The sequence below is a fragment of the Mya arenaria genome, chromosome 3 (assembly GCF_026914265.1).
Source record: "Mya arenaria isolate MELC-2E11 chromosome 3, ASM2691426v1".
Classification (NCBI taxonomy): Eukaryota; Metazoa; Mollusca; class Bivalvia; order Myida; family Myidae; genus Mya; species Mya arenaria.
This window is the reverse complement of record NC_069124.1, coordinates 37973471-37982560: the sequence shown is the minus strand read 5'-3', so window position 1 is coordinate 37982560 and position 9090 is coordinate 37973471. Positions and strand designations below refer to the sequence as shown.

Below are 9090 nucleotides of genomic sequence, written 5' to 3'. Positions count from 1 at the left end.
ATTGAGTAAGCTTTAGTATGGTTATTTACATTGTTCTTCAGTCGCTTAATTAATCATAGTTTTCGCATGTCAATTATTGCGCACATAAAATTAAAATTAATTAAACTCCATTTGACTTATGAAAGAATATCCGCTTGCTAAAATTCTGCCAGTAACTGAAATTCCGTCTGAATCTAAAATTCCGCACGTAATCTGAAATTTCGCCCAAAACCAAAATTCCGTCTCATTCTGAAGCTTAATGAAGCAAATGAAATCACTCGTTCTTTACCATATTGAATCTGGCCCAGCGCTGCCCCGACTGCTCTGTCTGAAGCATCAGTTTCAAAGACATATGGATCTTTGTTGTTTTGGCAGCGCGAGCACTGGATGTGACGTTATCATCTGTTTAAGCTGATGAGTTTTGAGAGATAAAACATTTACTTCTTACTAAATAATGTATTTAGTGAACATATTAATTGGCAACAAGATTGTAACCGTGTATTTAATAGCTGAAAACGCACAAATATTAAATGATTGGTGAATGCTAAAAGATTTACTGTGATCTTCTATCGTCTACTACTGTAGAAATAACGTGTTATCTGCACTTTCCTCAAACTAAACCCGGAATCCTTCATAAGAACCATTGTTTTCGACATTTATTAATCCTTTTTGGTATATTAAAACAATTGTATTAATTGTGGTAAATCCTAGTTGAGAGTAAAGTATGAGTGCATCTTTAAGTTTCAAACAATACTGGCGAAAGCTGCTGAATATTTCGCACAGAGTAGCAATATGAGTTTCAAACGTCTTGCCCATGGCCAGTATGTCGCCAAGAAATACCAGATTTATTCCCATGTCATACCATCCGTCTCATTCTGAATTTCCGCCCGTAGTCTGAAATCCCGCCCGTAACTAAGAATCAAGCTAAATCTGAAAATCCGCTCGTAACCTGAAATTCCGCACGGAATTTGAATTCCGTCCCACCTCGTTTACATATTTCACCCCAAAAACCCGACCGCCTCTAACACTAAACATCATATTATTCAAAATACGTCTGGAAAATATCTACGCCCGGAACTTATAGTTAAATTACGTGTCATTTCCGGGCGAAAACTTTTGTCCACATCCACTGGCTGCTTTGGTGCTTCTTTAAAATTTCGTTGCATCATAATAGCCCAGACCGGAAGCGATCTGCTATAGTACTTTTTCATCCGATCATGACTGGCAGTCTTTTCGCTGCATACGTACTTTATACAGAAATGGCGTTATTCTCCGAGTTACTTCTCCAGGGCCCTTCCATGGTGAGGTGAGTTTCTTGCTCTGGCCTTTACGACTGGCCGTGTTGGAAAACATTTTCATATCTCCAACATCATATTGCCGACTGTACAGTTTGAGGTCGTAGTATCTCTTCATAACCTCAATGTTTCTCTTTAAGGTCTTACGTGCTGTTTCACAAGAGTCCTCATCGCTCACATCAGAATGATCCACTGGACACACTAGCTCAACTGGGCTACACACTTCTCTACCCAACATCATCCTATTCGGAGTGTAGCCAGTATGACGGTTCACAGAAACCCGTAATGCTCCTACGATATATGGCACAACAAGGTCCCACATCCCATGATGGCGTTCAACGGCACACTTAACAGCTTCCATCAATATCCGGCTGTATCTCTATACTTGACCATAAGCTGATAGACGATACGGGGTTGTACTGGACTTATTTTTAACAAAACACAGACGCGATCAGAAAGTATCTGGAATGGACACCCAAATCTATTGAAAAACTTGTCTACCGCGGCTCTGTCAATTTCGTGCTGTCATACTCGGAAGTGGGATATTCAACCCACTTGGTAAACTGGTCCACCATCATCATTATGAACGCATTTCCCCGAGGGGTCTTTGTTAGTGGTCCCAGGAAATCAATGTTGATCATTTCCATTTGTGCTCCTGCATGGTACTGAATCATTTCATGTCTTGGTTTGCGTGAACCTTTCTTGTAGCAATTACACTGATCACACGACAAAACATATGCTTTGACATCTCTAGATATTCCTCTCCAAGCAGAGCACAATATTTGTTGATCCAATAGTATTTCCCTTCTTGGCTCAAAAAGTACAGCCCCCCCCCCATCGGTTGGAATTTCTCCATTTGTTAACCAAGACTGAGACCGGGATTAAAATCAGCATAAATCAGCATCTACCGATTGTTCACTGATGAGCTTTTTTGCTGCACATCCTATACATGCAAATCATCAGAATTATTTTCATCAACAGCTGATACCGTCTCCGTGGCCTAGTGGTTAAGCATCCGCCTACGGAGCGGGTTCAATTCCTGGCCGCGTCATACCAAAAGACGTTAAAAGTTGGTACAAGTAGCTCCCTTGCCTGGCGCTCGGCATTTAAAGGGTAGTGCTTGGAAAAGTGGTGTACTCAGTACTGGTTTAATCCAGGGAAGTTTAACCAAGTGTATCGGTGCTTTACACCGAGCACGTAAAAGAACCAAGGGGTCTCCACGCAAAAGAGCTAGGGTATCGCACCCGGACTTCCTTGTATCCCTCCACTGTCTCTTCAGCGTGCTGTCCATTTAGCAAAAACAAAGAATCCCGTTGGAAATAAGTTCTTGCACTTTCACGGGTTATCCTTGACCGCAAGGTCTAAAGAAATACATACACAACAGAGACCTCCATTTGAGCAACTAGAACTGCTTCACCACTAACCTCCTCAACAGAAACAACCGACTCACTCATTGGTTCTCCTGCTATATCACATAACTCTACCAATTTTACATGATTTTGAATCTCTTTAAACCTTTTGCCGATTGATACCACTTAATCCACTTCATCAGATAACTTATAAGAGTTATTATGACAGTTGTTGCACTTACTACAACCGCCACATGGAAGTGTCTCCGGCGTTGTGTCGTGATCATCTGGTGGCATTGACAAGGCATCTGCATTAGCATGTTTCTTACCAGGATGATGGACCACCGTCATCTGATACTTGCTAAGCTGTCCTAGCCACCGTGCCAGCTGTCCCTGCGGTTCTTTAAAATCCATTAGCCATGTCAAACTACTGTAACCAGGACGGACCGTAAATGGGCGACCAAGTTAGTCGTGACGGTTATGGCGTGTGAATCGTACAACAGCCAATCGCTCTTTCCACGTTGTACAATAATTTCTCTGTTCCGGGGACAAGCTTAATGCAGCAAATGAAATCACTCGTTCTTTACCATATTGAATCTGGCCCAGCGCTGCCCCGACTGCTCTGTCTGAAGCATCAGTTTCAAAGACATATGGATCTTTGTTGTTTTGGCAGCGCGAGCACTGGATGTGACGTTATCATCTGTTTAAGCTGATGAGTTTTGAGAGATAAAACATTTACTTCTTACTAAATAATGTATTTAGTGAACATATTAATTGGCAACAAGATTGTAACCGTGTATTTAATAGCTGAAAACGCACAAATATTAAATGATTGGTGAATGCTAAAAGATTTACTGTGATCTTCTATCGTCTACTACTGTAGAAATAACGTGTTATCTGCACTTTCCTCAAACTAAACCCGGAATCCTTCATAAGAACCATTGTTTTCGACATTTATTAATCCTTTTTGGTATATTAAAACAATTGTATTAATTGTGGTAAATCCTAGTTGAGAGTAAAGTATGAGTGCATCTTTAAGTTTCAAACAATACTGGCGAAAGCTGCTGAATATTTCGCACAGAGTAGCAATATGAGTTTCAAACGTCTTGCCCATGGCCAGTATGTCGCCAAGAAATACCAGATTTATTCCCATGTCATACCATGAAGTACAAAATTCATCGCCCGTGCAAAGGTAGCCGGTGCATTGCAAAGTCCAAAAGCCATGCGTACAAATTCAAACAACCCATACTTTGTTATGAGGCTGTTTTCTTGCGGTCATCCGGCTTAATCCCAATCTGCCAATACGGTGAATTTGCATCAAGTTTTAAAAAACAGATATTTCCGGCCAGAACATCCATACAGTCATCCACTAGAGGTAGACGATAGACAATTTTGCTAGTCACATTATTTTATGCCCCATATTCTACACACCAACTATCCCCACCATCTTTCTTTCGGATAAGGACTGGGGGAGAAGCCCAACCTGACAACGAGGGTTGAATTACTTCGGCTTTAAGCATTTTATTTAGGTACTTCTCCTCTTCAGCAGCGAACCCTATTTGAGTGCGTCTTATCTTGTTTTTTTACTGGACATGCCGTCTAAGTATCAATTGCATGCTAAACAGCTGTAAAATTCCCAAGATCAAACTCATCCCGAGCAAATACATCTTCAAACTCTATCAGTAAACACTTCACCTGCTGTTGTTGGCTGTCTAAATAACCCAAATGCAACTGATCTCTAATTGGGGACACATACATATTTTCTTCAATCACCAATGAACCTAATTTCACCGGCCCCACAATTAATCCATTCATCACAAGTCCTTTGCCAGCGGTATACATCTTCACATGCTTAATGGTCGTTGGTTTTGAATCTACATTTCCAAACTTACTTCAGCTGCAGTGTCTACTACAGCATGCATGTCTGCATCTTGTACTTTCATATCAACATGTAAAATAGATTTATACTATAATTGACAGATCACAATGTCTGTATCATCTGCTTGCTGATCATCTACTTGGTCAAGTGTTTGTCCGGCTTGTCCATATTGACTGATTGCAAACTGTTTATCAGGCAGCTCATTTTCAACACTACTTTTATTGAGCGCACTGCACTCATCAGGCCTCTCAATCTCATTGCAATCTTTATCTATGAGGGCATTGCTTCAATCTCTTTGCAACGGTTGTCTATGAGGACACTGTGTCCATCAGGCCTCTCAGCTTCGTTATTGGTCAACTCCACTGTTTTTCCATCATATATTTCGCCTACTCCACTCAAATCATTGGTCGGATTTTGCCGTTGGGTCGAGATTAGGCCTTCTCTCCCAACCTTTGTATATTTAAAGATTTTTCAAATGAGACTGCTTTCATCGCTTTCGGTTTTGCATCTCTATCCCATTCAGGTGTTCAGAGTGGGCATTTTCTGATGAAATGATCTTCAATTTTGCATCTAAAACATTGTCGTTATTTGGATATGAGGACTGGCGCCTTGATGCCCAACGCATTCGTCCAAGTTCATCTATAACACGTTTCATATTATGTCCCAGCTCACTGACGGCACCTTCAATGTGTATGATTCATCTTTCAAGACACTCTTTTGGGGTGATTTTCACCGATTGTATTTTCAAGACATCCAATTCTCTTTTCGAGATATTTCATGCTTTGTTTCCCCACTCCCTTTTCCATAGAAGATTGGGCCATTTTCGTTAACGAAAACGAGACCCTATGAGATAAAAATGTTCCTGACTGATTCTAATACCTGCACACTGACAGGATTTTCTTCAGTTGCCTGCACACTGACAGGACTTGATAATTGACTGCACTTGGTACCGATACCTGCACACTGACTGGACTTTGTTCAATTGCCTGCACACACACAGGACTTCGTTCAATTGCCTGCACACTGTGTTGCACACTGAAATAACTTTTAGTATAGATACACAAACAACAATCAGTGCACCATTCAATAAAATCAACAAACTGCCTTAAGGTCTAAAATCAAATATCAGAACACATTCAGCACCTTCCACTAATATCATTGCTTTTTCCATCACCTTCCTTCACATGTTCAAAACCAAATTTTTCTTGAAATTCATCATGGCTTATTCACTATCCACACAAAAGATAAGATTGTAGCTTAGAATAATCTACATGAAGTTGAATGGAAAAGTCTGATTATTAAATCAATCATTAAGAAAAAATGAAATTTCTTCTAAAGAATAAAGTGTATAATAATAATATGAATCTATGAACCTAAAAAAAGAACAATAATTACTTTAAGTGACTATGTTGAAGGCTTAATAAAATTTAAATTTATTCCCTTGTTACTAAAAATAGAAAGTAGTGGAATCTCCAACAAAAAGGGAGACCATATAGCAAGACTTGCTGCCCTTGTTTCAAGAGTAAACTTTACATAACATTTTAGCCATTTTGTTGTTGTTGCTGTTGTTGTTGATCAATCGCGACCCCTTGTTGTATTTTGTAGATGGTCACCCAAGAAAGCTTCCTGTGAAATTTCATTGAATTTGGCCAGGTAGTTTCAAAGTAGAAGTTTTTTAAGTAATTGTTGACGGACTGACGGACGGGACGGACGGACAGACGCCGGACAAAGACCGATCACAATAGCACTTCGGGCTCTGGTGAGCTAAAAATAAAACCAAGGTGTCGTCTGTGTAGGCGTTGTTGTGCAAAACACTAACTTTGGCCATAACTAAGAAACACAATCTTAAAATTTAAATGAAACTTGGTACACATTTTGCCAGAAACAATACGCTCATGTATGACAAGACCATACAGTTGATTACAGTTGAAAGTTGATTATCACAAATAATTGCCAAATTAATTAATGTATGACATTTGATTTCTATGTGTGGCATTGATCTTGATCCCAGCTGGTTGAAACATGCAGCTATTTTATCTTACAAATGTTTATTATTATTATCATTGCTTTAAATATTTAAACAATTGGATTATCACAGAATGTAGATAATACCCCTGAACAGTATTATCAAAATGTACAAGTTATAATACAAAGACATGCCATAATACACACAGATTGTAACTGTATAAATACACAAACAAAATAAGACTTGAAATAAAAGTTATTTCATTGAAATACTATCAAGCTCCTGCATTAAACATTAAGCATTTTTAACATAATATTGTTTTGTTTTTTCATCCCGGTGTTCCAAGGATGCACTCAGATATTTGCGCCTGCCTCATTTCCCTCCTTATTTCCCTTCCACAATCTCTGTCCGATGCTGTCCTTTTCCAGGTGGCATATGCCGCTCGTACCTCTGTTGTGAGAAACGACGGAATTTCATGACAGCCTCTGGAATAATTGCATGTACTATTAATACATAGGTGGAGATAAGTCTTTTTCAGGATATGGGTATTTACAAAATGCATTTACAAGGACTTTGGTATTCTTAATTTTAATTGGGTTTTTGTTAAATGTGAATTATTTTTTCAGTGGTTTGTATAAAATCTGCCTACATCCCTTCGCATATTTCCGGGGGGATTATATACTTGAACTATGCTTGTAAACAAAGGTTAAGAACGGTATATACCTGTAGAGACGGTGCAACTGTTGGGTGATCTTGTAGTAACTGTTGTGATGCCTGCAGAACTGCCCAATCATTGCCACTGTCACCTTCAAATGCCTTGGTGATGTTATCACTGACATGTATTCATCATCATCTGATTAAAACACGCTTCCTCTGAATATGCATCACATTATGTTACAGTAACAAATGCATTATTCGGTTATCCTGATCTTTTCTCCCCTGTAGGTAATTTTAAAGGTTGGCATAGTCAACCTGCCTTTTCTTAACTTTGAAATAGCCCAAATCACCTGCTTTTTATCGATCTTAATTCATTAACAGATGTATCATAAATTAATTTGCTGTACACAAAAAAATATATAAATGCACACCATCCTGACAGACTGATTGAAACTAACATAGTATGAACAAGTTCAATATAAATGGTTACATTGGGACGTCAAGACATACCTCCCCTATGATCGCCTTAATTCCTCTATTTCAGAGTCTCAATTTGCAGTTGTCCGCTCTCTGCAACTTCGATCTTTCCACAATATACGATACTGTAAATTAAAATGTGTCAATTATGATTCATAATTGATAACAAAATGTTCTTTTTAAATTTGTCTTCAATGGAAGCGGATAAATTAATCGTTCAAACCCAACCAAATTATCAATTCAATTTGCTTTTGTGTGCACATGCTACCTAAATGAAATTTTAATCGAAGTCATAAAACAACACAGATAACTAGTCACGAAAATATATTACACGAATTCCTTTTCAACATATTTACTCGAAATAAAAGTATTTATATTACTTTCGAGAATAAAACTATAGATTAACAGAATAGCACTATAACAATTCCTTATATTCATGCGCTCAACAACGATTCAAACAGTACTTACCATTGATAAAAACCAAAAGTATGCTTTGACTTTCATCTTCTCTTTGAAATGCACAAATACCGCAGTGAATATAGAAATAAATAATTTCTTAGATAAAAATCAAATAAACATGAACTGAATTATTTAATTACAGAATCAATTAAAAATAACCATATTAACTTAAATTGGTTTTATTATTTAATGTCAATGAATTTAAATATTTATTAATCGCCAGGGGAATGAACTGCTAGTGAAAGTTGCAACATATGCATTACTCTCCCTTGAAGCAATACCGAGTATACATCGGGCCAATATCGGCACGATATTGACATATTTATAAAGTTTTTTTCCATACAAAAATAAAAGCCATTGTTTATGTTTAAACATTCAAATTTAAATCATATAATATTATTACATACAATGTTTCAGCCAATATGCCCATATCGGGCCGATATCGGCAAACACTGGCCGATATGCCGATATTCAGCCGACACCGGCCCGATATGGGCATGTTTGCTGGGGAAGCGGACACGAAACATAGTCATATTATTGTCATATGACCTTTGACCTCAAAATGTGACGTTGACCTTGAACCACAATAGTCCAGTGCCACTTTATGTTTGAAACAAGGTAGGTCTACATTTTATTTACAAGTCATCAAATATCTGTGGAATGACTACGATTCTCTAGCTCGAGAGTAAAAACCAGACTTTCTAGGTTGGAAGCAAAAACCAGACTTTCTGCGCTATGGGCGATCGGCCCTCACCTCAATATTCAAAGTACGTCACGTGATCTCACCTAGCTACCTTCGTAGCCTAGGTATTTCCCTAGGATTATGATCACATGCATATGCAAGACCGCATTGTTATACAGTTTGTTGTAACTTACGCTCTCGATATGGTGAACATTTGTGTGGAGTAATTTCAAAATCCTTTAAGCCGGAAAGAACTATGGAGCAGACATGATTTGTGACGGACAGACAGACATGGGGGCCACGATTTGTATTGGACAGACATGTTGTAACATGCGCTCTGCACATCG

General features: G+C 38.5%; 1 long non-coding RNA gene across 1 annotated transcript; it reads right to left on the bottom strand.

The window, feature by feature from the left end:
* Positions 1-6220: 6220 nt before the first annotated feature.
* Positions 6221-8135, bottom strand: LOC128229199 (uncharacterized). The gene is made up of 4 exons (XR_008260050.1): positions 8071-8135; positions 7636-7727; positions 7192-7341; positions 6221-6953 (listed from the first exon to the last, which is right to left on the bottom strand). It is a non-coding gene; the product is annotated as an uncharacterized LOC128229199 (long non-coding RNA).
* Between the last annotated feature and the right edge of the window lie 955 nt (positions 8136-9090).